General features: G+C 40.0%; 1 protein-coding gene and 1 long non-coding RNA gene across 9 annotated transcripts in view; one reads left to right on the top strand and one right to left on the bottom strand.

Moving 5' to 3' along the window:
- Positions 1 to 16,021, bottom strand: part of LOC101906469 (uncharacterized) — a 358,594-nt gene that overhangs the window by 131,230 nt on the left and 211,343 nt on the right. For all 7 annotated transcript variants that reach the window (XR_009495005.1, XR_003035054.2, XR_003035055.2 and 4 more), the window contains exon 4: positions 12,912 to 13,114. This is a non-coding gene — a long non-coding RNA (uncharacterized lncRNA). The remainder of the gene's footprint in view (positions 1 to 12,911; positions 13,115 to 16,021) is intronic.
- The window catches only part of SYNPO2 (synaptopodin 2), a 204,206-nt gene that overhangs the window by 134,604 nt on the left and 53,581 nt on the right, over positions 1 to 16,021 (top strand).

Genomic DNA, 16,021 nt, shown 5'->3' with positions numbered 1-16,021 from the left:
CAGTCCAACTCTCACATCCATATATGACCACAGGAAAAACCATAGCCTTGACTAGCCGGACCTTTGTTGGCAAAGTAATGTCTCTGCTTTTGAATATGCTATCTAGGTTGGACATAACTAGAATACAAATTATCCAGGAAATTTGTGTTCAGTAACCCAAACATCAAAGAAATTTCTGGCTGTGAAAAAAGTTTTAATATCTGAAATTCCATAACTACTTCTTTGGTTGTAAGCTCTAAAAATGTTCATGGAAGCCTTGGGGTTTACTAAGAAAAGCCATGTGACTGCCAAGTACTTAGGCAGTCTTATAAAGAAAATAAAAGAATGTTTGGGGAAAAAATATGACAGCTTCAAAATCTAAGGTACTTATTCCATCAAGAAATGTCAATAATCAAAGATGAAACTAATAAATTAGAGACCTAGTGAGCATCACTAATATCTGTATATAAATAAATGAATTGAATTTTAGGTAATCCTCCCCAAATATGATTGTTATTTATTTTAAAATTTCTATTATAATACTCATAATATTTTATTTTTATAATAGATACATCTGGTGGTAACTATTTCATTTTGTTAACAGCTTTCCCATTTAGCTATAAGAGCCAGGGTAATCTGCCATAGCCAGCATATTGCCACACCCAGACACTGTCTCCCTAATTATCATGTCTTTCAATCTACATTTATTATCAACCAAGCTTTCCTTTATTGTGTGCTTGTAACAATTTTTGTGGCCACCTAGATTATTTCATATTTTTCTGGTCCTCTTAATATTTTGCCTTGTTGCTTCACTGTTTTATTCTTTTTTCAATTGCATTCATGGACTTCTAGGGATAACAGACATCACATTAAGAAATGCATTTGGCTTTTTCTACCAGGTAGAAAAATGTCGTGTACACTGTCAAGTGGCTGATAGACATTTCTCTTCACACACACACATGAAAAGAAAGATAGAGAGAAGCCAGAATATTCCTAAAATATACCAAAAACCCAAAGGTATATGAGAAGGTGGACTTTCAGGAGGCACTAGTGGTAAAGAATCTACCTACCAATTCAGAAGACATAGGAGATGCTGGTTTGACTCTAGTTCAGGAAGATGCCCTGAAATAGGAAATGACAACCCACTCCAGTATCCTTGCCTGGATAATTCCATGGATAGAGGAGCCTAGTGGGCTACAGTCTTTGGGGTTGCATAAAGCTGGACATGGCTGAGCACACACACACACACATGTAAATCAGAAGGCACACTTCTATTTTACTAGTAACATTTTTTTAATGGAGGACATGGGAAAACGACGGTCATACTAATATTTTTAAAAACTGAAAGTAATACCATTTTATCTGAGAGTTTGGTTTTTAAATTACTGAACAATAGAGAGTGAATAAAGTACTTAGATTTATATCTATAAGCCTTATGTGACATAAGCCAAAATCTAGATTTCACAATGCGTTCATCATTTTATAAGCACACAATTACCTTGCTCAGAATCAAGTTCACAATTCAATTTGGACTTTGTTCAGCACAAAACAGTATTGTACTCATCACCAGTGTCAGGCTATCCGTGGCCCAGGTCTTCTACATTCTTCAATCTTGGCTCTTCATGCAGAAGTATCAATTCATGTTTCCTCCAATCGTATTTTCCTATGGATTTCAATTTTTTAAATACTGATTTTGGGGGAACATATGGACCATCTGGATTATACACTTATATGCTAACAATATTACCTCATATTTTTACTATGTATATTTTGTTTCAAGGGCTATGCTTACTTGCTTACTGCTGTGCTTACTTGCTCAGTCGTATCTGACTCTTTGCTACCCCATGGACTGTAACCTGCCAGGTTCCTTTGTCTGTGGAATTTTGCAAGCAAGAATACTGCAGTGGGTTGCCATTACCTCTTGGAGAGAAACTTCCTGACTCAGAGATCAAACCTGTGTCGCTTGCATCTCCTGCATTGGCAGGTGGGTTCTTTACTGCTGCACCATCAGGGAAACCCCTTCAAGGACTATAGACATGTCAAATATAAATGCGTTAGTAAAGGAATCTGTCAGCAAAAACAAGACCAGGAGCTGCCTGTGGATCAGATCATCAAATCATTATTGCAAAACTCAGACTTAATTGAAGAAAGTAGGGGAAACCACTAGACCATTCAGGTATGACCTAAATCAAACCCCTTACAATTATACACTGGAAGTGAAAAATAGATTCAAGGGACTAGATTTGATAGACAGAGTGCCTGAAGAACTATGGACAGAGGTTTGTGACATTGTACAGGATGCAGTGATCAAGACCATCCCCAAGAAAAGAAAATGCAAAAAAGGCAAAATGGTTGTCTGAGGAAGCCTTTCAAGTAGGTGAGAAAAAAAGATAAGTGAAAGGTAAAGGAGAAAAGGAAAGATAAATCCATCTGAATGCAGAGTTCCAAAGAATAGCAAGGAGAGATAAGAAAGCCTTCTGCAGTGATAAATGCAAGAAATAGAGGAAAACACTAGAATGGGAAAGATTAGAGATTTCTTCAAGAAAATTAGAGATACCAAGGGAACATTTCATGCAGAGATGGGCTCAATAAAGGACAGAAATGGTATGGACCTAATAGAAGCAGAAGATATTAAGAAGAGGTGGCAAGAATAAACAGAAGAGCTATACAAAAAAGATCTTCATGACCCAGATAATAACAATGGTGTGATCACTCACTTAGAGCCAGACATTCTCGAATGTGAAGTCAAGTGGGCCTTGGGAAGCCTCACTACAAAGCTAGTGGAGGTGACGGAATTCCAGTTGAGCTATTTCAAATCCTAAAAGACGATGCTGTGAAAGTGCTGCACTCAATATGCCGGCACATTTGGAAAACTCAACAGTGGCCACAGGACTGGAAAAGGTCAGTTTCCATTCCAATCCCAAAGAAAGGCAATGCCAAGGAATGTTGAAACTACCACACAATTGCACTCATCTCACTCGCTAGCAAAATAATGCTCAAAATGCTCAAAATTCTCCAAGTCAGACTTCAACAGTACATGAACCATGAAATTCCAGATGTTCAAGGTGGATTTAGAAAAGGGAGAGGAAACAGAGATCAATTTCCCAACATATACTGGATCATAGAAAAAGCAAGAGAATTCCAGAAAAACATCTACTTCTGTTTTATTGACTGTGCCAAAGCCTTTGACTGTGTGGATCACAACAAACTGTGGAAAATTCTTCAAGAGATGGGAATACCAGGCCACCTGACCTGCCTCCTGAGAAATCTGTATGCAGGTCAAGAAGCAACAGTTAGAACCAGGCATGGAACAACTGACTGGTTCCAAATTGGGAAAGGAGTCCATCAAGGCTGTATATTGTCACCCTACTTATTTAACTTATATGCAGAGTACATCAAGAGAAATGCTGGGCTGGATGAAGCACAAGCTGGAATCAAGATTGCCCTGAAAAATAGTGATAACCTCAGATACGCAGATGACACCACCCTTATGGCAGAAAATGAAGAGGAACTAAAGAACCTCTTGATGAAAGTAAAAGAGGAGAGTTAAAAAGTTGGCTTAAAAGTCAACATTCAAAAAACTAAGATCATGGCATCCGGTCCCATCAGTTCAGTTCAGTTCAGTCGCTCAGTCGTGTCCGACTCTTTGCGACCCCATGAATCGCAGCACGCCAGGCCTCCCTGTCTATCACCAACTCCCGGAGTTTACTCAGACTCACGTCCATCAGTTCATGGCAAATAGATGGGGAAACAGTGGAAACAGTGGTAGACTTTATTTTCTTGGGCTCCAAAATCACTGCAGATGGTGACTGCAGCCATGAAATTCAAGGATGCTTGCTCCTTGGAAGAAAAGCTATGAATAACCTAGACAGCATATTAAAAAGCAGACATATTACTTTGCCAACAAAGGTCCATCTAGTCAAAGCTATGGTTTTTCCAGTGGTCGTGTATGGATGTGAGAGTTGGGCTATAAAGAAAGCTGAGTGCTGAAGAATTGATGCTTTTGAACTGTGGTGTTGGAGAAGACTCTTGAGAGTCCCTTGGACTGCAAGGCGATCTAGCCAGTCCATCCTCAAGGAAATCAGTCCTGAATATTCATTGGAAGGACTGATGTTGAAGCTGAAACTGCAATACTTTTGCCACCTGATGCAAAGAACTGACTCATTGGAAAAGGCCCTGATGCTGAGAAAGATTGAAGGCAGGAGGAAAAGGGGATAACACAGGATGAAATGGTTGGATGGCATCACTGACTCAATGGACATGAGTTTGAGCAAGCTCTGGGAGTTGGTGGTGGACAGGGAAGGCTGGTGTACTACAGTCCATGGGGTTGCAAGGAATCGGACCCAACCGAGTGACTGAACTCAATTGAACTGAAAGGAATCTGTGAAAGTGCATCTTAAATGTACACTCAATCACAAGAAATCTCTTTTCACATCATTGTGAATAACAAGTAGATTGGGTCCATCAACTGTAATTGTTGTCTATGGAGAATCTGCAAGAAACATCATTATGAGAGACAGAAGAGGCAGGAGGAGGGGAGGAGTGGATAAAAGGATAGAAGGATAAAAGGATAGAAAGATGAAAGGGTGGGGGCAAGGAAGGATAGACAAATGAAAGACAGAAATGGGAGACTAAATTTTGCAGCAGATAATGTAACAGCTTTCCACTTCAGAGAGCTTTGTTCAGGAACTCTACCATAAACATCTTCATATGTTTCAGAGTATAGTACTTTGCACATACTGTGTGCTTAATACACAATTTGTTGTTGGATTAAAACAATCCTCATGGGTTCAGTGCCCCTCTGACTCCGATGATTCTCTATAGTTATCAAGGCATGTCATATAACCAGCCTTTTAAGATTGAGGTTCAATTGCTAAGTTCTTCCTGTTCTCTGGAGCCAGCCTGGGGAAGGCAAGCCCAGAACAGTCCCTGCTCCTGGAGACAACTCAGTACTTGGTGAAGCAAACTCTTAATGAAAGCAAGTCTTAGCAAATATAAATGTGATCAAACAGTAAAAGAGATGTGTTACTATGAAAGATGGATGCCAAACCATTTCACTTCAAAAAAAGGTATTGATTTGATATTTTCATTCAAATTCAGATTGTTTCATGAGAAGAGGAGGAGACTCAGTATCACTTAAATTTTCTTTTACAATTTGTAAAATTAGTCAAGCCCTGATTTGAATAAATTAACATGTTTTTTCTTTCCTTTAAAAGCATAATTTATACAGACTGTTCTGTAGTGTGCTCAATTACACCAAATGATTTTATACTGAATCTTAATTGATTAAAATACTTTAATGCATTTATTTGTCATTTGACTGTTCCATTTCCTTCAAATATTAGAAGATGCCATATTATGCTCAACTAATTTAATTAACGTGGAGATAATTTTTCCTGTAAAACAAGGCTTGGTAATTCCGTTTCTTTGCTTCAGGTTTGTGTAATAATAGAGAGGAAATGGAAATGTCATCATATTTAGTTTCAAATGAAAATCAAGAACAAATGGAAATTCCTGTCTTTAGCATGTTAAATTTTATGAGCAGATAGAGAATACAAATTACAGCTGAAGTAATAAAAATTTGAATGTGCTGTTATATTTGCACTATGCATTTAGTACAAGTATTGTCAAATGGTACTTGGAATTTTCATATGGCGGGGGGCTACACAGAGTAGTGCCTGCATGATCTGCTGAAGGGGTGATTTCTGGATTATAGTTTTCCCCATAAGTGACCTTTAGCTGCACTCTAGTTTATACTATGTTTATCACTTCTAATCCATAAAGTCTTGATTTTGGATCATCTCAGTTTTCAGAACCATAGAATTTATACAGTTAAAGTTCAGTTCAGTTTAGTCGCTCAGTCATGTCTGACTCTTTGCGACACCATGAACTGCAGCACACCAGGCATCCCTGTCCATCACCAACTCCCACAATCTACCCAAACCCATGTCCACTAGTTGGTGATGCCATCCAATCATCTCATCCTCTGTCGTCCCCTTCTCCTCCTGCCTTCAATCTTTCCCAGCATCAGGGTCCTTTCAAATGAGTCAGCTCTTCACATCAGCTGGCAAAAGTATTGGTGTTTCAGCTTCAACATCAGTCCTTTCAATGAACACGCAGGACTGATCTCCTTTTTGATGGACTGGTTGGATCTCCTTGCAGTCCAAGGGACTTGCAAAAGTCTTCTCCAACACCAGAGTTAGAAAGAATCAATTCTTTGTCACTCAGCTTTCTTCACAGTCCAACTCTCACGTCCATACATGACCACTGGAAAAACCATAGCCTTGACTAGACAGACCTTTGTTGGTAAAGTAATGTCTCCGCTTTTCAATATGCTATCTAGGTTGGTCATAACTTTCCTTCCAAGGAGTAAGCGTCTTTTAATTTCATGGCTGCAATCACCATCTGCAGTGATTTTGGAGCCCCCCAAAAATAAAGTCTGACACTGTTTCCACTGTTTCCCCACCTATTTCCCATGAAGTGATGGGACGAGATGCCATGATCTTAGTTTTCTGAACATTGAGCTTTAAGCCAACTTTTTCACTCTCTTCTTTCACTTTCATCAAGAGGCTCTTTCGTTCTTCTTCACTTTCTGCCATAAGGGTGGTGTCATCTGCATATCTGAGGTTATTGGTATTTCTTCCAGCAATCCTGATTCCAGCTTGTGTTTCATCCAGTATTTCTTGTGACGTACTCTCCATATAAGTTAAATAAGCAGGGTGACAATATACAGACTTCACGTACTCCTTTTCCTATTTGGAACCAGTCTGTTGTTCCATGACCAGTTCTAACAGTTGCTTACTGACCCGCATACAGATTTCTCAGGAGGCAGGTCAGTGGTCTAGTATTCCCATCTCTTGAAGAATTTTCCACAGTTTGTTGTGATCCACACAGTCAAAGGCTTTGGCATAGTCAATAAAGCAGAAATAGATGTGTTTCTGGAACTCTCTTGCTTTTTTGATGATCCAGCAGATGTTGCAAATTGATCTCTGGTTCCCCTCCCTTTTCTAAATCCACCTTGAACATCTGGAAGTTCATGGTTCACATACTGTTGAAGCCTGGCTTGGAGAATTTTGAGCATTACTTTGCTAGTGTGTGAGATGAGTGCAATTGTGTGGTAGTTTCAACATTCCTTGGTATTGCCTTTCTTTGGGATTGGAATGGAAACTGACCTTTTCCAGTCCTGTGGCCACTGCTGAGTTTTCCAAATGTGCTGGCACAATGAGTGTAGCACTTTCACAGCATCATCTTTTAGGATTTGAAATAGCTCAATTCCATCACCTCTACTAGCTTTGTTTGTAGTGATGCTTCTTAGGGCCCACTTGACTTCACATTCCAGGATGTCTGGCTCTAAGTGAGTGATCACAACATTGTGATTGTCTGGGTTGTGAAGTACAGTTCTGGGTTTTTTGTACAGTTCTGTGTATTCTTGCCACCTCTTCTTAATATCTTCTGCTTCTGTTAGGTCCATACCATTTCTGTCCTTTATTGAGCCCATCTTTGTAGGAAATGTACCCTTGGTATCTCTAATTTTCTTGAAGAGATCTCTAGTCTTTCCCACTCTACTGTTTTCCTCTAATTCTTTGCATTGATCACTGAGGAAGGCTTTCTTATCTCTCCTTGCTATTTTTTGGAACTCTGCATTCAAATGGGTATATCTTTCCTTTTCTCCTTTGCTTTTTGCTTCTCTTCTTTTCACAGCTATTTGTAAGGCCTCCTCAGACAGCCATTTTGCTTTTTTGCATTTCCTTTTCTTGGGGATGGTCTTGATCCCTGTCAGCTGTACAATGTCATGAACCTTTGTTCATAGTTCATCAGGTCCTCTGTCTATCAGATCTAGTCCCTTAAATCTATTTCTCAATTCCACCATATAATCATAAGGGATTTGATTTATAGTTAAAAGGACATGCTAAAAAACCTGAAAATAAAGATCATAAACTCATTTTCACAGTCTCCTTGAAAAGTATGGTTATTTTGAAGCTCAAAAGAGTTACCACAATCTCTTGGAAGAAGTCACTTAATAAAGATCTGTCTTTAAGTCACTCAGCCTCACACACACACACACAGAACTGATTGGCCCCCAACATATTTCCTTAAAGTATTGTATAGAAAATAATAACAGGTATCAAATAACAGGCTTCAAAATTCCCTGGGAAGTTTGTTAAAAATGCACATACATAGATCCTAGGTGCTAAGATTTGGTTTTTGTGGAAGAGAGGGGAATAAAAACTGGATTTTTGCATTTCAAAATTCCTCTCCAAAGTCTGAAGTTCCTGAAGGTTATAAACCCCTGTCCTAGAGGGCCATCACTGGTTGACAAGCCTTTAGTACAGGACAGTCTTGAATCCTAATGTGTATGTATATGAATCACTGGGGGATCTTAAAATGCAGATGTTGGTTCATCTGGGTTGGGGGATAGAATTCTGTGGTTCTAACAAGTCCCCAGGTGGCTCCAATGTTGCTTGTCTGTGAATCTCACTTTTAATAGCAAAGATGGGATTTTTCTAGACATTTTGTACGTGAGCTAACAGGTATTTGTTTTGAAGTATTCTACAAGATGCTGCTGTTGCTATTTAGTAGCTACGTCATGTCCAACTCTGCGACCACATGGACTGTAGCCCGCCAGGCTCCTCTGTCCATGGAGTTTTCCAGACAAGCATACTGGAGTGGGTTGCCATTTCCTCCTCCAGGGAAACTTCATGACTCAGGGATTGCATCTGTATCTATAGTATCTCCTGCATTGGCAGGCAGATTTTTTACCACTAGCACCACCTGAGAAGCCCTTATGTTAATAAATGAGTATTGTTTAGTCCCTAAGTCAGGTCCGACTATTTTGTAAACCCATGAAATATGAACTTCCCAGGTTGGTAGGTACCAAATATGCTACTGGAGATCAGTGGAGAAATAACTCCAGAAAGAATGAAGAGTGGGAGCCAAGGCAGCAACACCCAGTTGTGGATGTGACTAGTGATGGAAGTAAAGTCCGATGCAGTAAAGAGCAATATTGTATAGGAACCTGGAATGTTAGGCCCACAAATCAGGGCAAATTGGAAGTGGTCAAACAGGAGATGGCAAGAGTGAACATTGACATTTTAGGAATCAGTGAACTAAAATGGACTGGAATGGGTGAATTTAACTCAGATGACCATTATATCTACTACTGTGGGCAAGAATCCCTTAGAAGAAATGGAGTAGCCCTCATAGGCAACAAAAGAGTCTGAAATGCAGTATTTGGATACAATCTCAAACACAATAGAATGATCTCTGTTCAATTCCAAGGCAAACCATTCAGTATCACAGTAATCCAAGTCTATGCCCTGACCAGTAATGCTGAAGAAGCTTAAGTTGAATGGTTCTATGAAGACCTACAAGACCTTCTAGAACTAACACCCAAAAAAGATGTCCTTTTCATTATAGGGGACTGGAATGCAAAAGTAGGAAGTCAAGAAATACCTGAAGTAGCAGGCAAATTTGGCCTTGGAGTACAGAATGAAGCAGGGCAAAGGCTAATAGAGTTTTGACAAGAGAATGCACTGGTCATAACAAACACCCTCTTCCAACAACACAAGAGAAGACTCTACACATGGACATAACCAGATGGTCAATACCAAAATCAGATTGATGATATTCTTTGCAGCCAAAGATGGAAAAGCTCTATACAGTCAGCAAAAACAAGACTGGGAGCTGACTGTGGCTCAGATCATGAACTCCATATTGCCAATTTCAGACATAAATTGAAGAAAGTAGGGAAAACCACTAGATCATTCAGGTACGACCTAAATCGTATCCCTAATGATTATACAGTGGAAGTGAGATATAGATTCAAGGGATTAGACCTGATAGAGTGCCTGAAAAGTATGGACAGAGGTTTGGACATAGTACAGGAGGCAGGGATCAAAACCATTACCAAGAAAAAGAAATGCAAAAAGGCAAAATGGCTGTCTGAGGAGGCCTTACAAATAGCTGTGAAAAGACGAGAAACAAAAGACAAAGGAGAAAAGGAAAGATATACCCATTTGAATGCAGAGTTCCAAAGAATACAAGGAAAGATAAGAAAGCCTTCCTCAGTGATCAATGCAAAGAATTAGAGGAAAATAATAGAATGGGAAAGACTAGAGATCTCTTCAAGAAAATTAGAGATACCAAGGGTACATTTCATGCAAAGATGGGCTCAATAAAGGACAGAAATAGTATGAACCTAACAGAAGCAGAAGATATTAAGAAGAGGTGGCAAGAATACACAGAAGAACTATACAAAAAAAGATCTTTATGACCCAGATAATCACAATGGTGTGATCACTCACCTAGAGCCAGACATCCTGGAATGTGAAGTCAAGTGGGCCTTAGGAAGCATCACTACAAACAAAGCTAGTGGAGGTGAATTCCAGTGGAATTCCAGTGTGGAATTCCAGTTGAGCTATTTCAAATGCTAAAAGATGATGCTGTGAAAGTGCTGCACTCAATATGCCAGCATATTTGGAAAACTCAGCAGTGGCCACAGGACTGGAAAAGGTCAGTTTCCATTCCAATCCCAAAGAAAAGCAATGCCAAGGAATGTTCAAACTGCTGCACAATTGCACTCATCTCCCACACTAGCAAAATAATGCTCAAAATCCTCCAAGCCAGTCTACAACAGTATGTGAACCATGAACTTCCAGATGTTCAAGGTGGATTTAGAAAAGGGAGGGGAACCAGAGATCAATTTGTAACATCTGCTGGATCATCAAAAAAGCAAGAGAGTTCCAGAAACACATCTATTTCTGCTTTATTGACTATGCCAAAGCCTTTGACTGTGTGGATCACAACAAACTGTGGAAAATTCTTCAAGAGATGGGAACACCAGATCACCTGACCTGCCTTCTGAGAATCTGTATGAAGGTCAAGAAGTAACAGTTAGAACTGGTCATGGAACAACAGACTGGTTCCAAATTGGGAAAGGAGTACGTCAAGGCTGTATATTGTCACCCTGCTTATTTAACTTACATGCAGAGTACATGATGAATACTGCTGGAGTAGATATAGCACAAGCTGGAATCAATACTGCTGGGAGAAATATCAATAACCTCAGATATGCAGATGACCCCACCCTTATGGGAGAAAGTGAAGAAGTAAAGAGCCTCTTGAAGAAAGTGAAAGAGGAGAGTGAAAAAGTTAGCTTAAAGCTCATTCTGAAAACTAAGATCATGGATGCAGTCCCGTCATTTCATGGCAAATAGATGGGGAAACAGTGGGTGACTTTATTTTTCTGGACTCCAAGATCACTCCAGATGGTAACATGAAATTAAAAGATACTTGCTCCTTGGAAGAAAAGTTATGACCAACCTAGACAGCTTATTAAAAAGCTGAGACACTACTTTGCCAACATGGTCCATCTAGTCAAAGCTATGGTTTTTCCTATAGTCATGTATGGATGTGAGAGTTGGACTACATAGAAAGCTTAGCACTGAAGAATGGATGCTTTTGAACTGTGTTGTTGGACAAGACTCTTGAGAGTCCCTTGGACTGCAAGGAGATCCAACCAGTCCATCCTAAAGGTAAATCAGTCCTGAATATTCACTGGAAGGACTGATGCTGAAGCTGAAACTCCAATACTTTGGCCAACTGATCTGAAGAGCTGACTCATATGAAAAGGCCCTGATGCTTGGAAAGATTGAAGGCAGGAGGAGAAAGGGACGGCAGAGGATGAGATGGTTGGATGGCATCACTGACTCAACAGACATGAGTTTGAGTAAACTCTGGGAGTTGGTGATGGACAGGATAGCCTGGCGTGCTGCAGTCCAGGGGGTCACAAAGAATTGGACTTGACCGAGTGACTGAACCGAACTGAACTGGTGGATTGTAGCCCACCAGGCTCCTCTGTCCATGGGATTTCTTAGGCAAGAATACTGGAGTGAGTTCCCATTTCCTTCTTTAGGGTATCTTCCTGACCCAGGGATCGAACCCAACTCTCCTTCATTGGCAGGCAGATTCTTTACCACTAAGCCATGGGGGAAGCCCATTCTACAAGACACTGTAGTGTTAATGGGAGACAGCATTGTGTTGTGAGAAGATAATTCATCCAGCAAGCACTGACTAAGCATTCACTGCATGTCAGGTTCTTAGATCTTAGATCTTTGTGTTTCTGACTCGCCTTGGCCTTTCCTCATGAGGCTCACATTTGTGTCCTTTAGAAAACCTTACCCCCTCCAATAATCCTTGGCTGTATATCCCTGCTGCATGTTTCCACTGCATATTGTGTTAAGTTTAATCATAGGAGTTGTCATACTTGGTTATAATTACCTACTTTCTTGTTTATCTTAGAATATAAAGCTTTTGAGGGCACTTCAGACCTCAGAACTCTGTCCATGAGAGACAAGCACTGACTATGTAGGACAATCACTAAACCAATTAATTAAATGAGGTAATGGAAGCAAAGCCTCAAGTTCCAACTCCATTTCCTTTGTAAATTCTACAATGACCTCCAGCTAAGTGAAGAGGGCGTAGCTGAGGGCTCCTGCCTACCTCTGCAAGCCTCCCTCTGGCTGGCTCTGACTGACTAAGACATTTTTGGCCAGATGATGACAATCTTGCAGTCTCTTGTCAATCAGAAATAAATAGGAGAAGTATTAGTCAATCCCAGCAAGGAGCATGACTAATTTTAAAATGCATCAACGGAAGATGGATGTGTGTCTTATATGGACACAGAGGGCACTTGGCATGACCTGATTTCTCTTCTTGAAGTACAGGATTTGGAAATCACTCCCACAGCCCAGCTACGCTCATGTGGAGCTGCCAAGGCAGATGGAGAGCATAGGAAGCTGCAACAGCACCTGTGGTAGTGTCTCAGCTCCAGTGCCTCACGCTGCTTCTGCTCATGTGCTTATCTCCATAAATTACAACCAGACCCGCATTTGGTGAAGTTGTATGTTTTACTGGTTGCCTTGTGACCTTACCTCTCATGGGGCCAAGGGAATGATGGCAAAATGGAGTGACTGGCAGGAGCTGCTGCAGGGTGTGGCAGCTGGTGTGGCCATCCCCTTTGCTGGGGAAAACTCAGTTATCTCTGATGTCCAGTATCCAATAGAACCAGTTTTTTCCACAGATACACTGGGAATTTCCCATTCATCCACATGTTACTTTTGGAGTAATTTCAAACCTAAAAGAGATGACAAAGAAAGAATATATAGAAATTAGTAGGCTTGGGAGCAACTATTGGCCCATTGCTAAGGGAAGTTGAAATAGACTTTTGGATAAAATTAAATTTATTCATTTTGTTGTTGTTATTTGGTCGCTAGGTCATGTCCAACTGTTTTTAACCCCAGGGACTGTAGCCCCCCAGGCTCCTCTGTTCATGGGATTTCCCAGGCAAGAATACTGGAATGGGTTGCCATTTCCTTCTCCAGGGGATCTTACTGACCCAGGGATTGAACCCATGTCTCCTGCATTGGCAGGCAGATTCTCTACCACTGAGCCACCAGGGAAGCCATATTGACATATATTTAGCACATATTTATTGCATGCCTATATGTGTAAGACATACATTGGTCTATAAAAGAATCAAAGATCTTTGAACTGCAGTTACAGCTCTCAATGAATTTCGACTAGCCAGTAGTTTGGAAACTGAAAAGAAGTTATTTTCAAAAACCCTTGACACCCCAGCCCAGTTCTCCTCTCTAAGACAATCTGGGTTGAAACTGCTTGTTTCTGCATTTCTCCAGATCCCCAGAGTGATCTTTTATTTGAATTCATGGCTGTAGCATGAGCTCTTAGTACATTCTCTTAAAATGTATCCCTTCATGGCTTCTGTCAGCCTTTCTTCCCTAGGCTGGACCTTACTCTGGTTTGTCCCTGCATTGTGTTTGATGGAATTTCCTTTTCTCAAACTCAGACACCCAAGAGGCTAAGGATGCATGTCATGTATCCTGGTCCCTTTAGATGTTATGGTTGTTGTTGCTCAGTCACTAAGTCATGTCTGACTCTTTACGACTCCATGAACTGTAGCATGCCAGGCTCCCCTGTCCTTCACTGTCTCCTGAAGTGTGCTCAGATTCATGTTCATTGACTCGCTGATGCTATATAACCATCTCATCCTCTGCCACCCCTTTGTCCTTTTGCCATCAATCTTTCCCAGCATCAGGGTCTTTTCCAATGAGCTGGCTCTTTGAATCAGGTGGCCAAAGTATTGGAGCTTCAGCAACAGTGCTTCCAATGAATATTCAGGGTTGATTTCCTTTAGGATTGACTGGCTTGATCTTGCAGTCCAAGGGATTCTCAAGAGTCTTCTCCAGCACCAATTCAAAAGCATCAATTCTTTGGTGCTCAGCCTTCTTTAGGGTCCAGCTGTCATATCTGAAAATGACTACTGGAAAAACCATAGCTTTGACTATACGGACTTTAGTTGGCAAAGGGATGTGTTTGCTTTTTAATATGCAGCCTAGGTTTGTCATAGCTTTCTTTCCAAGGAGAAAGTGTCTTTTAATTTCATGGCTGCAGTCATCATCTGCAGTGATTTTGGAGCCCAAGAAAATAAAATCTGCCACTGTATCCAATTTTTCGTCTTCTATTTGCCATGAAACAATGAGATTGGATGCCATAAGCTTAAGTTTTTGAGTGTTGATTTTTAAGCCAGCTTTTTCACTACCCTCTTTCATCCTCATCAAGAGGCTCTTTTGTTTCTCTTCACTTTCGATTATTAGAGTGGTGTCATCTGCATATTGAAGTTGTTGATATTTCTCCCGTTTGATGAGTAGTTCTCAAAATGTGGTCTGCAGACTTCTAGGGTCTCTTAGATGCTTTCAGTGGATCTGTGAGGTCAAAATGATTTTCATAATGGTACTAAAGACATTGTTTTGTTTTGTTTTTACTGTGTTGACATTTGCACTGATGGTGTAAAAGCAAGAGTGGATAATACCTTAGCATTTGAGGCAGTACTAGGAGTCCTTGTATTCATCATTGTCATCGTTTCACTTAAGAAACAAGAAGGTGGTTTCACATAAGAATGTCCTTGACAAAGCAGTAAAAAGTTTGCCTTTTATTAAATTTATAGCACATATCTTTTAATATTTTGTGTGACAAAATGAAAACACATGTATGGCATTTTGAATGTTTTGAGGAAGTACTTTCACAATTTTTTGAACTGCAGGCTCAATCAATGATTTTTTTTCACAGAACATCATTTTTACTTTAAAGACTGACTGACAAACTGCAATTATTTAGACTTGGGTATTCAGCAGACATCTTCTAGAAAATGAGCAAAGTGAGCTTGTCACTTCAAGAAAAACAACTGACAGTATTTGTGTATTTGCAAGGGAAAATCAGAAAGTTGCACCTGCCACCATGAATCTGACAACTTCCCAGTACTTAAAGATACCGAAAAGAGTGGGACATGATTTAGTGACTAAACAACAACAACAATACTCAACACTTCTCTGATGAGGTCATTGATGATATTAAGGAATGTGATTTTGTATATTGTACAATCCATGGGGTTGCAAACAGGTGGAAATGACTGAGCAACTAACACACACATGCATGTGATTAAATGTATCAACATTTAGAAGATCTGCATAATTCACTGAACCAATATTTTCTAAATGACTAGTGTATAATGTAACAGAATCATGCACAGGTCAAAGATCTATCCAAAGTGCAAAAGAGACTGGGGGATTTTAATATAACGAAGTATGAAAAGTTCATGGCTATGATTTCAGATTCTACATCGCAACTTGAGAAACTGTCACTTACTGAGTTTGATGTAGTGTCATGGCGTATCCAAAGTTATGTGAAGGGCTATTAAAACCCTGCCCCTTTCTAACTATGTATCTGTGTGAAGCTACATCTTCATACACTTCAGTCAACACAGTATAACACAACAGCATGAATGGAAAAGCACATGAGAGAATCCAGTTGTCTTGTGTTAAGCTCAGACATTAAAGAAATTTAACAGAAATGCAAAAAACATATCACTATGTTCATCAAATTATCTTAGTGTCAGAAAACATGGTTATTTTTCATAAAACACTTGTATTAACATACTATTGGATTGACAAAAAGTTCATTTGGG

The sequence above is a fragment of the Bos taurus genome, chromosome 6 (assembly GCF_002263795.3).
Source record: "Bos taurus isolate L1 Dominette 01449 registration number 42190680 breed Hereford chromosome 6, ARS-UCD2.0, whole genome shotgun sequence".
NCBI lineage: Eukaryota > Metazoa > Chordata > Mammalia > Artiodactyla > Bovidae > Bos > Bos taurus.
Note: the sequence above shows the minus strand (reverse complement) of the source record. Positions and strands in the feature narration are given on the sequence as shown.